Source organism: Anomalospiza imberbis, unplaced genomic scaffold (genome assembly GCF_031753505.1).
Source record: "Anomalospiza imberbis isolate Cuckoo-Finch-1a 21T00152 unplaced genomic scaffold, ASM3175350v1 scaffold_50, whole genome shotgun sequence".
Classification (NCBI taxonomy): domain Eukaryota; kingdom Metazoa; phylum Chordata; class Aves; order Passeriformes; family Viduidae; genus Anomalospiza; species Anomalospiza imberbis.
The window spans coordinates 23,047-37,904 of NW_027100109.1; the positions used below are offsets into that span (position 1 = coordinate 23,047).

Sequence of the window (14,858 nt, forward strand, 5' to 3'; positions counted from 1 at the left end):
TGCCGGGGCTGGGCGGGCGCCGCGGCGGGGAGCGGCATCCCTGCGTTGTGGCGGTCCGGGTGTGGCAGCGGGACCAGGGCGGTGACTGCCCTCTGTGCTGGGCGCTGCTGAGGCCGCACCTCGAATCATGGGGGCAGTTTTGGGCGTCTTATGACAAGAAAGGCATTGAGGGACTGGAGGATGTCAAGAGAAGGGAACGGAGCTGGGAAAGGGGCTCAGCGTGGACAAGAGGAGGCTCAGGAGGGACCTTGTGTATCTGCACAACTCCCTGATAGGAGGGTGCAGGGTCAGGCTCTGCTGCCGGGGAACAAGTAAGAAGAAGCAACCTCAAGTTGTGTCGGGAGGTTTAGATTGGATGTTGGAGAAAATTTCTTCACACACAAGGTTGTCAGGCACTGACAGAGTGCCAGGGCAGTGCTGGGTTAGTGGTTAGACTCAGGGATCTTAGAGGGCTTTTTCAACCTTAACAATGGTATGGTTCTGTGATTCTGTGGCTGCAAATATAGCTGTTTTTGAAGCTTGACTCTATTACTTGGTCTGGAAAGTCATGGTGTGTGTGAATGTCAGCACCATTCTTTTAGCCTCCCAACTGATGGTGTATATTGTCCACAGCTTCCTAGACATTTGCTGTACTAATAGAATATTGCACACATTTTCTGTGTATGCAATTTGCACTCATTCAACTATAAACAGAGTTTCTAAGTTACAGAGAATGCTAGAAACTAAGTTGATTTTCACTTTGTTCTACAAATTGTAATTTCTGCAACTGTAAAATTATCATCAGCCTGATGGTACAATTCTGTCTGTATCTTGTGCACCAATAAACATTTGCTCCAAATTTTTTATTTATATTTTATTTTATTTTATTTTATTTTATTTTATTTTATTTTACCTGTGACTGATGCTTATAGACACTAAAGTTTTTCTTTAATATCTGGCAGGCCAGAAGAATGTTTCTGGGAGAAATGGCAAGTTTGGAAGCCATCCTGAAAACACAGAGAGTAAGAGTGTCTAAACCCATCAAGGTTGTAGAACTGCCTAGGGACAATACTGTGCTGGTGATGGAACATTTGGAAATGAAGAGCTTAAACAGGTAAAACAGTTATTTTTGCCTCCTTTGACAAAGAAATTTTGGCTATTATTACAATTAAATGACTTGTTTTCATAGGAGGAATTTGTATAAATTTTTTATAAAGTATGTCAAGGGACACATGAGAAGTTATATAGCAGAGAACTGTATAAAATACTTTATAATGCCTCACCTAGCAAACTGATAATACATCAAGAAGTGATTCTGGGGTTTAGTTACTTTCGGGTTGTTTGTTTAGTTAATTAGTAGTTTTTAAAATAAGGTTCCTTTTTACGGTAAGGAAAATGACCAACCCGATTGCTTGTTTTGTGTACTTGCCTTTGATGTAAGAACCAGTGCTATAATGTTTGCCATGAGTATGCAGAGACACTTTCCCAAATAAATTAATCTTGATTTCAATATTTTTGCAACTGTTAAACTTCATTTTGATAGTTTCAAACTTTTGACCCTTCTCTGTGACTAGCACTTAATATGATGAATCCCATCAGATTCCACTGGGATCATGACCAATTTCTTTTCTCATTTTCATAACTTCTGTAGCCAGTTTTAAGTCTTGTCCCTCATCCTGCTCATTGCCAGGGTTTGATTCATGAAGAGCTCTCAGTGAGTCCCAAGAGAAAGGGCAGAGATCTTGCTGGTTTGGATTTCAAATGGGACCTTTGGGGTGCAAATTTTGGGGGATACAATCCTTTTCTTGACAATCTGTATTAACAGGAACAAAATTAAGAACTAAATTTGCTTTAACTGACAGTGCCTTTAGAATAGAGAAAGTTCAGAAAGGTCAAGAAAAGGAAAAGGAGCGTAATTTTGTTAACATGGGGGGCAACTGGCTGTAAGGGTTGTTTGCAATTACTACAAGACTTTTCTGAACTTTGTAGAGGCTCAGCTTTTATTAAAAATAGATAATAAACTAGGCCTACTTGACACCATCTTTGAGGCCTTTTAGAGAAGAGCAGCCGGGACAGTGATAGAATGAAGAGGATCAGCTTTGTTTGGTTCTATTTTCCAGAGACAGTTTGCCAGAGGAAATTAAAAAAAAAAAGGCATAACATGTTCCACATTATGTGTGTGCTTTCTTACACATGCCTTACTGAAAATGCTTAGGGAAGTGATATCACACAGGAATTAGAATTGATAATTCATTATTGTTAGTAAATTTATGATTTCACTTTCAATAGTGGTATCAGAAACAACCAAGTAAGTACATTTTGTCTATATTAATATGCAGTCTTGATAGGAAGACAAAGTGTTTATAATACTGGAATTTTCTGGGAAGCTATTTTGTTAGAGGTGAAGAGCTGCTACTTGCTTGATGAATGTTTTCAAGTAACTCCTGGAGTACCAAGGTCTAGATTCGTTCATGTGTCAGAGTTGCTAACATTATATTTGTTTCTTAGACATTTAGCACTGCTTGGAACTCAGCTGGCTGATCTTCACCTTCATAAACAGCAACTTAGAGAGAAAATGAAGAAAGAAGGGAGCACAGTTGGTACAGTACACAGCTGTTTGCAAATTTAACCTAATGAATAATAATTTACAAAATAATTAAAATAGCTTTTGCCACTTCAGGACAGGTTCATCTTCTTCCATAGATAGTATGAGAATAGGTTGGGATAAAACACACAGGTGTGGGGGTTCTTTTTTGCTTTTGTTTGCCCTGTTTGGATCTCTGTGATCAATTCAATTTGGAGCCTGAACCACAGTCTCCACAAGTACCTGATATCACAAGAGATACAGTACCTCAAAATGCAAAAATAAAGAGTATAATATGGCTCCTTTACATTGAGCTTTAAATTTAAAAGCCAGCAGCAGCAACCACTGTAACAAAAAGAACATTAAAGTGCAACTTTTTTTATTCTCAGTGGAAGCAGCATTGTACCCTTGCATAGTTTTTAAGGTTTGTTTGCATTGTGATGCTCAGTACTTTGTCATTGGTGTTGAATTTTTGTCTTTGGTTTGAAAGGTAAAGGACAAGGGCAAGTGGAAGTCCAGTTTGTGGATCAGTTTGATTTTCATACAGTTACCTGCTGTGGTAATCTTCCACAGGTAGGTTGTATTTCATCAGACTGATAGAATTTTAAGTTTACCTAATTTTTCCTTTGGTGACAATAAAGAGTTAAAATTATCATAATGTAAATAAATGAATGTTTGTGGTGCCATGAATAAGAAAAAGCATGGTTTATCCTGCTAAGAAAAGTAGTGCTTTGCACAGCACTTATAGCTGCATTGGACACTGATGGCTCTTCAATTTTTTAGGTTTAAATCACTGAGGGAAAATTATTTATTCCCCCAATTTAACATTTTAAAGTAACATTCAATTAAATGGTAGCACTTACTGTCCTGGGTGGTACCAGCACAAAGGCTGTGTGATCCTCAAAAGGTTTATTTGAAAAACAAGCAAATCTGCCTTTTGTGTGGTGTACAACTGACATCTGCAATCCTGGTCCTTCAGGTGAACAACTGATGCAGTTACTGGGTGAGTTTCTTTGCCAGATGAAGGATTCAGCCCCAGATGGACTGGATCGAAAGGAGCTCAGGAGACAGGAAAGCAAGGGAACTTAGGGCACAGCTTCAGGTACAAGCAGTTTTCTCAGTTCTCATTAGAGTGACAGCTGGGTATCAGTTATCTAGATTTTATTTTCTTAAAATAAAGTTCCTGTTTGTTGGTGTGCACCAGGTTCTGTTGGTAGAAGACTCCAGTTTTTAGGGATCAAAATGCCCTTTATTCTAAGGTGTAATGGCTTTTGCCACATCACCCTATGCTAACATTCCAGAGTGAATTCCAAAGTGCCAGCACTTTGCCTTAATGTTTGGGAAATCTTACAGATGGAGATCATATTTCTCACTCCCTGGAACACTTCTATAATGAGAAATGTACATAAGCAGTACTGTTCTGCATATTGTTGATTTTGTGTTTGCATCTGGTTAAGTGACTGCAGTTTTGGCTCTTTGGGTACTTCCTCAAGGTTGCTCAAAGATACCTGAGCCTCCAAATGCCAATATGGTGGTAGTTGTTGTTATTAAATCTGATCAATATTTCAGCACCAAATGCCGTTTTAAATTCTTTACTGTCTTCCTGAAAGAGATTTGGTTGACTGTTCTGCTGCTAGCTTTTATGAAAAACAGGAATCCTCTGGATTTGCTCAGCATCTCTGTTAACTTGGTCCTTTTTGAAGTTACGGATTTAACTGACTTTTAAAGTATGCAGATAAACCTCTACATTTTAAGGTGAATGACTGTAGTAATTTACATGTCTTGCTTTTCCCCCCTGCAGCTGAAGATACCCAGTTTTGTGTGTGATGTGGAAATCGTTCCTTCTCTCCTGCATGGGGATCTCTGGGGAGGGAATGTAGCTGAGGATGATTCTGGTCTGATTATCTTTGATCCAGCTTCTTTCTACGGCCATTCAGAGTATGATCTTGCAATAGCTGGGACGTTTGGTGGCTTCAGCAGTTCTTTTTATTCTGCTTATCACAGTAAAATCCCCAGAGCTGCAGGGTTTGAGAAACACCTGAAGCTTTATCAGCTGTTCCACTACATGAACCACTGGAACCATTTTGGTTCAGGGTACAGAGGGTCTTCTATAAACATTATGAGAATCCTTGTAAAGTAAGTTGCAGCTTAAGCCAAGTACTTTTTGTGCTGTTTGGAAAATCTCAGACTTGCTGGTGCAGCTGAAGGTGTAGTGATGTTAAAAAACCCCTGTGAGATCCTTGACCTTCTAGCTCAGCTGAAGAACTTAGAATTAGTGAGTCCTGCTGAGTACCAAGTAGGTACTTTTTAGGATTGTTGGGAATAGCTTTATCATGGAAACACATGCAGAAGGAGCTTCTTCATTTGCATAGTGAATAAACTAATCTCAGCATCCTGAAAGCACTTGAGATTATTCAAAGTAATACAAATAAATACTGAGGAGATGGCTAAAAAGTTGCTCCTTGTGTTTTGCTTTGTCTTCCCCCCTCTTTCTAATGCAGTTGTGAGCATGAGAGCAATGTTAACAACATGGTTTGAAAGCCAACAGGAAAATAATGTAACAGGAACTGTGAGAAGGGGTTTGGATTTGCCATTTATTATCACAGAATGGGTGAGGTTGGAAGGAATCACTGGATGTCATTAACTCCAGCCTCCCTGCTTTAAGCAGAGTCCTGTAGAGCACATTACTCAAGGTTGTGTCCAGAGGCTTTTAAAGACCTCCAGTGTGTTGCTAATGTGATTCTTTTGGATGGAGACTATTCTCTTATAAAGTGGAGTGAAATTTTGGTGCCTCCTAGCATGCTTGTAGGCTGTTCTGTGCTTTCTGGTCAGAACTAGTTATTTTCTTTTTTTCTTTTCTTTTTTTTTTTTTTTTGATTATGTTTATGTTGAATAGAGAGTGTGCATTAGAGAACTCTCCAGGTAAGACACTTACACACATGTGTAGGGTAAGATGTACACATCTTGTGGAGGTGTATTCTCTCATCACTGCAAACAGAAGATGCTTTTTGACTGTTGTCACTGCCCACAAAACAACGTACATTTTCTGTAGCTTTAGAGTTCCGGTGCCATAAGCTACCATTTTATTTCAGTCCTTATGGAGAAATATTAAAAGACAAGTCTGAGCAAAGAGAAGTCCATGGTGGCAGTAGTTCACTGGAGACAAGAAGTCTGCAGCCCCAGGAGCAGGGGCACTGAGGGAGCTTGGTGTGCTGCCCTGAGAGAGGCAGAAAAACAAAGGATGGAGTGGCACAGAGGTGTTGTGGCCATGCTCTGTTTAAAGCAATGCAGTCAATGGGAGCTAAGCCAAGGAAGGGGTCAACCAGTCACTGAAAGAATTTTGTTTTATTGGCTTGAAAATGCATAAAACTTTTCATACCTGCATATGCTAATGAAGTAAAACCTCTACCTGCTTTACATGTGTGAACTAAAATCACTCAATCTCCATGTAATCATGAAATGGCATCAGCTGGAACTTTGTCTTTTCCCCACCCCCAAAGAAAACTATAAATACAACATAGGAGGGGAGGGGGTCAGAGGAGACTTTCCCTGTGTATCCTGGGATGGCTGATGGGCTGTACCATGGTGCTTCTCCACAGGGGGTGCCTCTCAGGTAACCTTTATTCCAAGAGGATTCTACTGCTTGTGCTTTCTCATATCAGTGTACTTATCAAGGATAGTTTATGACCCTTATTCTGTCACAATGATAAGTAAACCATACTGTTAATGCCTCTGAAATTGGGAATGTGACCACTCTTAATGCTGCACCTTTTGTGCATCTGTGTTCCTGAGAGTTCTAATGCAGACATAGACATGTTCACTCTAAAATATTATCTGTGAAGGTGTCACAGGGACTCAGACAAAGGAGGGGAAGAGGTAGACACCTCTGGGTCCAGAACATCCTTGGATAACCTGGAAAGAAAGTTTCCTACATTTTTACATCAGAGTCCCCACTGAGTGCATGTGCTGTAGCTCTAGTGGTGAGACATGAAACCAAAAAAAATAAATATGTAATTCAGAGGACAGCACCTCACCAGTGTCAGAAGTCCTTGATGATAGTTCCACAGACTATGGCTTTTGCCTCCAAGGTGTTAATACTGAAATTGTTCTCTTCTTGATGTAGGCTAGTACTGGTGCTTCTGTGCAAGCATACCAGGTAGGTTAGAGAGATTCATGATATCTAACATGCACTTTGAGTGTTGGGGAATTACTTTTATTAATAAAAATGGGTTTGCAGTGGAGATTGGCATATTACTGAGGGGTTTTTTTGGGTGCTGGTTTTGCAGTTACACAAAGTGGAAGCAAGGTTTGGAGAAGGCTATCACTTCCTACAATTTTTATTCCTTAATTCTGCTATTTTTCTCACTGGCTATTTGACTATTCCTGCAGAAAGTTGGCTTGGTAAAATAGGTTGCTTAAAAAAAAGTTTTCCAGTTGATTATGGTTGTTTCTGTTTCCTAAATTAAAGCCTTACATCTTGAGTTTATTCTTGGGGAGCTGCTTGCTCTGACCTGCTAAAAGTCACTATTATGTGAGAGAGTTATGGTCATCAGAGGTGTTTATGGGAATATGCATAGTCATGGACTGGTCTGGAGCAGTGTGTCACTGAAGAAAATGTACGTGTTGTTCATTACAGTGCAATTTAAGGACCTACTCTGCCCTCAGATTTTTATGTATTTTACCAGTGTGCAAAATCACCAGTGGATGCTGATGATAAAATGTTCTGTCTCTACCTTGTTGCTCATTCCATTCACCCAAATTTAGTCCAGTTGATTGAGAAAATGCTGTGGAGCTTTAGCCAGCAGTCAGCCTGGTTAGATCCTGTCCTGGTTTGACATGGAAGTGAAGTTTCTCAGGAAGTTGGGTCAAACCAATCAGTGGTCAGGTTTGGATATTGGCACCTGGAGTGGCCACTGAAGGTATGGACACGCCTCTGAGAACACAAGGGGTTAAAAGCAAGAACTCCAAGTGGAGCTGTCCCTTTGGTTCCTGTCAGAGTGCAGTGCAGAGCTCCCCTGCCCAGCCACGGGCTGGGTGGGAGAGGGGAAGCCATGCAGCCTGGGAGAGGTAGGCCAGGATGTGAAGGGACTGGAATCGGGCTGGCCCCTGTGGACAGAAGGGTGGAGAGAAACTGAGATGTCTTTGTTCCCCCCCACCCACAGAGGGAAAGAGACAGAGAGCCTGGCGGCACCTGGAATTTGCCAGCAGAGGAGAAGGAGAAGTGAGGGGAAGGTGCCCAGCTGTGGGAGCTGGAGTTCTGGGCAGAGATTTCAGCGTCCGGGGAGTCTGAACTTTTAACCCTTTCCTGGGAAATGAAGGCTTTGTAAAATATTACTCCTCCTTGATTTGAAGTAGAAGAGAGACAGTCTGGGATCTGGGATGTTGGAAGAGGAAATTTTTAGGTGGGAGGAGATGATGGAGTGGCTTGTGGCTGGACTTTTCTTGTTAGCCATAGACTGAACCAATTTCTCCTGCAACAGAGACTGCATTTTTAGGGTGATGCAATGGTGAGCCAAGAGACCTGCTTCAGCGACTACCAGCACAGGAATGGAGTGAACAGAGAAAAGCTGAGGAGGGTGTGGTGATGCCCTCTATCTTCAGGAAGAAGATGATCTCTTTTCTTGAGACCCTCGGCCCCAGGGGAGAAAAATGGGGGGGGACTGTGGTCCCAAAATGAGATGCTGAACTGTTGTTCTTTTGGTCCTTGGCAAAGCATCCTTAAAGGAGCCCTATGAGCAGTCTGGCCATGTACGATGGTGAGAGCACTGTGACATGGAAAGGAGAGTGTCACCATGGCAGATTTTCTCCAGGCGGTTGCCACATGTGACATGGAGACACAAGGGTGGCAACTGTGTTTCCTGGGGGAGTCTGTGGTGCAAGAGAGACTTCTCTCTCCTTTGAGGTTCTGAGTGTTGATTATCTAAAGGGTGGCAACTTCATTAGGAATCCTGGGTGGTGTCTCACTGTGGTTTTGGTGGAAATTGGCGGGGGGAAGGAGGAGTGTTTTGGAAGGTTTTCATTCTGGATTTAATGTGTGTCTTTTATAGTAGTAGTAGCTTAATAAAGTTTTTCCCTTTGTGATTAAGCTTGGGCATGCTCTGTTCTGTTCCTGATCGCATCTCACAGCAATTATTTGGGAAGGTGCATTTTCATGGGGGCACTGGCATTGCGCCAGTGTCAAACCATGATAGATCTCTTAATTGATCCATCTTCCTGCATAATAAACTTAGAAGCTACTTAAGAAGGTCATTCTCTTTACAAATCTTCCACAAAGATGTTGATTTTTCTAAAATACCAAATACCTTTTATTATTAGCAGGGCAAAATAAATATGAAAGTGGATTTTCTGGCAGGCTAAGATGTGAAATAAACTCACTGATAAAAAGTAAATCTTCAGAGGTGACCTTTTCCTAACAGAACTGAATCAAAGTATTTTTGTCATTGAAGAAAAATTGTGTTATTTCCAAGTTTCACAAATTAAACAGTTGTATTTACAATGTTAATTTAAGGGATATTATGCTTATTTTTTCAAAGCTGTTTTGTACTGTCATTAAATTTGGATGGGGTATAAAGAGGCAGACAAATGGTATGTAACAGCAAGCTCCCCTTTTCCAGGGATCCCTTGTCTTTGAACCCTTCTAGGCAGCAGTTGAATCTGGGGATGGAGAAGGGAACGAAATCTCTCCTTATGGCAGAGTGCTGGTGGTTTCTCAAAAAGATACTGCAATTCTACAAGTCAATTGGGGTTTTTAAATACATTTTGTGTAGTTCTGCAATGCTCTTAGAATTCTTTCTCCTGAGGTCAGTTTGTTGCCTTAAGTGTTCTAGGCATGCCTTTGTTAGTATTAATCTTTTTCTCTCACAGTTTGAAGATTGTGTCCTGCTTCTTACCTATTCCTCTGTTTTGGCTCCCTCTGTAAGTTCTTACAGTCTGATGAGCACATGTCCTTGTATCCATGCTCTCATTCTGTATGTCCTGGTTCTCTATAATTCTACTGACTTTCCATTTTTGTTTGGACAAGGAAAAAAGGTAAAAAACCCTAACAAACAAACCACTGCTTTGTGTTTTTCTGGAATACACAGTATATTTGTATTATATGTTATAAGTAATTATAATGTCCTCTAAATAATAGTTCAAGACTTTTCTCAAGATGTATCACACCACATGGATAATTTAAACTAAATTTTGAAATTAATTCCTTAGGGATTTATATGGTGGATTGGGATATGATTATGCATAATTTGAGTAACATCAGTTTCTGCCTTGGAGAGAAGTCAGGAGAAGAGAAACCTGGAAATCAGAACTCAATGGGAAGAATCTTAGGAAAATTCGGGTTGGGACAGACCTCAGAAGGTCACTTACTTCAATCTTGTTAGAGGAGGATGAGCTACAAGGACAGGCCAGGTCGCTCAGGTCTTTACCTGGTCTTGTAAGCCTCCAAGAATGGAGTCTGCATGACCTCTGGGCTTTACTGTCATTTTTGTGCATACACCTCTCTGCAAGGACCTGCCTTCCTGTTGAATTGATTACAGTTCCTGCATGCCCAGCATTTCAGTGTCATTTCAGTAATTCAAGTGTCATTTCTCTTTTCATTGCTAAGGACTGCTGCCTCCTGCAAAAACTGCCTGCAGATACAAATACTGCACTCCAGTACTGGTTTTCCATGTACTTTTCATCTTCAGTGCTGTCCAAAACAGATCTGGTGATTTAAACTGCTGTGGGGCTGTTTTAACAGAGCAGGTGGGAACTGTTATAGAATTAGCTTGTCTTTAGGCATTGAATATGACAAAAGAACAACTATTTATTGAATTCCTAAGAATCCTCACTTGTCAAATTTTTTTTTAGCATCCCCCCTGCCCCTGCCTGAGATCCATCACAAACCCTTTATTTTGTCCTGCAGTTTCCCTCTCTACAGTCATGCTTTCTAGCATTGTTGCAGCTTCTGTCTACATACAACTCACAGATCTACCATGCTTTTCTCCTTCTGTTGGAATTAAACTCTCCACCCAACCTTTTTCAACCAGAATCAGTTTGACATAGAAATATTAAGATTTTATATTTTCTTGCAGGTAGTGAGTACCTCAGTCCCAATTTGTCTGTTCAGTATAGCTCCCTCCTCAACTTTTTATTTTAACTGATTGTTGCAGAGTTTTTTGACCCCATGTGATACTCCTGTATTGCTTTTTTCCTAAAATTTTCATACCAAGCTATAGCAAAATCCTGCATGTATTACTAAAAATAAAATACTGAAGCAAAAAGTATGTCCCATACATTCAGGAGCTTTTCCTTTCTTCCATGGGAGGCCTTAATTAATCCCACTGAAATAAACAGAAATTGTTCCATGAGGTATCAATAAAACTGGATTTGTTACAAGTGTCCATGTTAGATTTCTTTTACTTCTTTATAGGCAAGTCCCACCCCTTTCTCTCCCAATACATTCTATACATTTTCCTATATTTTTCTTTTTTTAAATTCTGGAAGTGTAAAGTGTGGGAAGAGATAGAATTAAAGACATCACAGAGTTATATTTTTAAAATACCAACAAAATCTCAACAGAAAATACTAAAAAAAATATTGCCTGTTATTATTATGTTGTATTTTAGAAATAGGCTTGTATCACAAGTCACTGTGGCTTTGGGTTAGTTATAGGTTTGATTTAGACAATGAGAAGAGTAACTTCAGATGGAGGACTGGCAATGCAGCCAGAAGGGTATTGCAAAAGCATAACACTATCGAGGAATAAAATTACACCTTCAGGGTACAATCCCATAAATATTAAAAAAAAAAAAATTACTGACAATTACAGCAGAGAAAAACTACTCTTTTAAAAGTTATTGTTTCAGAAAATGAAACAAAAGAAAGTTATTCCTGTTAAACTAATGTGAAAATCTGTAGTTTAAAAACCATTTTATTGCTTTATATTGTAAGATAATAACAGTACAAAAATTTTAATTAGCTAATATATTGTTGCGGTGTGTCTCCTCCCTCCCAAAGGTAACCCTCTCCCCCCGCCCCAACCCCCATGAGCCCTGGCTGTGAGACAGGGGGTCCAGGGGGTCGAGTGATTGGCAGATTTGAAAGATACCCCCTGCCCCCTGTGGCTATTGGTAGACCTAAGTGCCCCTTCTCCCCTGGCACCCCTCCCCCTCACCTGGTTGGTGGCTACCTGTCCCTGCCCCTCCCCTTACCCCCGGGTTAAAAGGACAATCCAGCCACGTGGCCGCGCCTTCTGTTGGAGCTGCCACCAGGTCCACAACTCTGTAGCTGAAATAAAGACTCTGGATCAAGCTCTAGCAGAAGTGCCTCCTTTCTTCACCATCGCCTGAAGCCTCTCCACTGAGGAATATCGCTCGCAGCCTCTGAGTAACCCAAGGGTGTCACTGGGGAGGAAACATCCCAGCTGCCGCCATTGGACTCAGCAGCAAGGCAAGCCCGGGCAGGTCTCTGTCGGAATATTGGGAACCCCAATAATATATGTTAATATAAATTAAGTATAATTATTCTCTAGGCAGAAAGAACCACAAAATCCGCTTATTCTTAGTGCCACACTCACACTGTTTTTTAAAGGAGATAAAAAGATAGCTTTACTCTGCTTATGATGCGTTATATTTAACTCTAACATGGAGAGGGAACATCTTTTCACACACATGCCTATGTTTGCATGTCATATGTGCTCACAGCAGTCAAATAATGACAGGAATTCTCCACTTTGTGAATCAAAGATTAAATTCTAAATTGCACCATCTGAGAACTAATTTTATGTTCATGAGCTCCAGCTTTCAATCAACCAGGATTTAAAAAAAAAAAGTTTTTCAATAAAGAAAATGTTACAGCTTCTGATATGATGATACAATTTCAATACTAGAAAGTATCTGTCACTAGATACTAGAAAGTATCACCTGAAAGTATCTATTGTTACCTTTTGTTGTTTTCATGTCTCTTTGGTTTAGCTGGGAGGCCTCCCTTAAGCTTTCAATTTACTGTGGATATTTGCATCCTACAAATATTCAGAAGCCAGGAAACTGTATGGGCTTCAGATTGCTAAGTGTAAGTTAGGTACATGATAGCTCTGGTAGTATGATATCTAAAAAGTCACATTAAAATATCCATCAGTTTAACTAAAATGAGGTAAAAAATGACAAGGATTATTCTTTTATATTCTTTCTGTCATTTATGTTACAAGGCATAAAGGGTGAAACAAACTCAAAAGTCTGTCTATACCTAGCAAAATATATGAGGTTTTATATTTCAGGTGCAAAAGAGGAGGAACAACTCAAAAGTCTGGAAGCAGATGAAAGGCAAAATTTTAGCTCACTCAAAAAGGTCACTTACTGTCAGTCCTATGAAGAAAACTTCAGATCCAGAGTAACACAGAGTCAGACCTTGGGGGATGATGCACTCTGGAAATACACACCTGCACCGAAGGTATAGTGAGGATAGCAGGAGCAGGTTCCTCTGCATCTCAACCCAACATGACAGGATTACTTAGGAGGGAGAGTCAGCGCAGAGAGGAAAATTCAGGCTACAGGGCTGCATATTGTGACAGCAGAGAGATGGATGTTTTTAGAAAGGAATTGCTTCTCTGAAGTCAGAGATTTATGGCCATAGAAAAAGACACCTGAAAGATTCCTTCATAAGATATTAGTGGATAATTTAAGGTAGCGGTTAAATAACAAAAAATCTTCCCTATAAAGACCATTCTGAAAAACAGTCAGCAACTGGCTTTTGAAACCAGTGTTGTGAAGGAGGTATTTCCTTAAAAACATCATGGTTTTCTTTTATCTTCAAAAGACCATCAAAAGTCATAACTGTACTAGGAATGTATTTAATATTGATCTAATAATCTAAATATCTATTACAATTAAATCATATAGTAATAAATAAAGCTATTTTAGAGTTCTACTAGCATTTTGCTTTCCACTGTATGGGAAGACAAATATCTGTCATCTGTGCCTATATATCATTTACAAACTTTTCATCCTCCCTTCCTGGCATTTAGAACCCCCAGAAAACAGAGATCGCTAAAACACTGCCTCTTTGAACTACGGAGCAAACAAGCCTGAGGATGCAACTTCGGAGGAAGGAAGAAGATAGAGGAGCCTCTCCCAATGTTATGTCTTGTCAAACATCCCTCCTTAGCCATACAAAGGAGCGGGGGAAGGGAAGATGCACCGGGGGCACGCACGAAGACCCCCGGTGCGGGAAGGGGCGGGCGGCAGCGGGGAAGGGGCTCTGGGTGGAGAGATGCCCGGGGGACCGAAAAGGAGGCAGGGAAGGAATTTCAGGCTGCGAGCGCGGCTCGTCCTTACCCGCGGAGCGCATCCTGCTGCCCTCGCCTGCGGAGCCGGTCGGCGGCGCTCCCGGCCCCGCGTTCCCGGTGCGCGGCGGCGGCGAAGGTGCCACCCGCTCCTCCCGGAACGCGGAGCGCCAGCGGATGCGGCTGCTGTGGCCCTGCCGGGCAGCACCAGACAGCCCAGAGCCACCGCCGCCTTCGCACCCTGCGGCCATCCCGGCGGGAAGGGGCGGCAGGCGGGCAGCCGGGGAGGGGCACGGGTCGGCTGCTGCCGGGGAAAAGCTTCAGCCGCGGAAACTCCTCCTTCTGCTCTCCCTGTCCGTCCGGCCGCCGCAGGGGACACGGCGATATCAGCGACGGCCCGACCTTACTCTGCACGGCACCGTGGGCTGTGAGCTTTGATAACCACGCAGCTGTGTCAGCATCCCTCTTGCAGACAGCCGCTGCTGCACCCTGGTCATGGGTAGAGTGAAAGGAACTGGGAGCAACAGGTGAGAATATCCAGAGCCAGTGAGTGCCAGTGAAAATGAGAAGATGGATTTTTTTACATTTAACACCCCAAACCACCAGTTACATCACTTCCTGTTACTTCTTGTAAAACAGCAGCAGTGTCTGCTTATGGTGACTAGGAAGAAAATGCTCTGGTGTTTGTGAAGGGCTCCTGGTGTAAGAATGAGCACTGTGTCTGTATGGGTTGTATTCTAGGGGTTTTTAATGTTTGTTTAATGTTTTCCTGCCTACTGCGTACTGTAAACAGTTTGTAAACAGTTGTAAACAAGGCACATTGTGCACTAAATGATTATTTCAGCCAATGAAATCAGGTTTTGTTACATCTGACTAAGTCCCCATGTTTTGGAAGAAAAGAGAAATTAATGTCACCTCTCACTAACTTAGCAAAAACTATTTCCATTTTACATTTATGCAAATAATTGTGCATCTACAACTGAAGAAAAAGGCTTTTTGTGTTTCTGCACAACAAACACACCACAATTCAGTTACGAC

At 41.4% G+C, this 14,858-nt stretch overlaps 1 long non-coding RNA gene across 1 annotated transcript; it reads left to right on the forward strand.

Annotated features, from left to right (window-relative positions):
- Nucleotides 1-345: 345 nt before the first annotated feature.
- LOC137467010 (uncharacterized) lies at nucleotides 346-5,391 on the forward strand. Its single transcript, XR_010995368.1, has 4 exons — nucleotides 346-1,093; nucleotides 2,496-2,579; nucleotides 3,060-3,665; nucleotides 4,365-5,391. It is a non-coding gene; the product is annotated as an uncharacterized lncRNA (long non-coding RNA).
- Nucleotides 5,392-14,858: the final 9,467 nt, after the last annotated feature.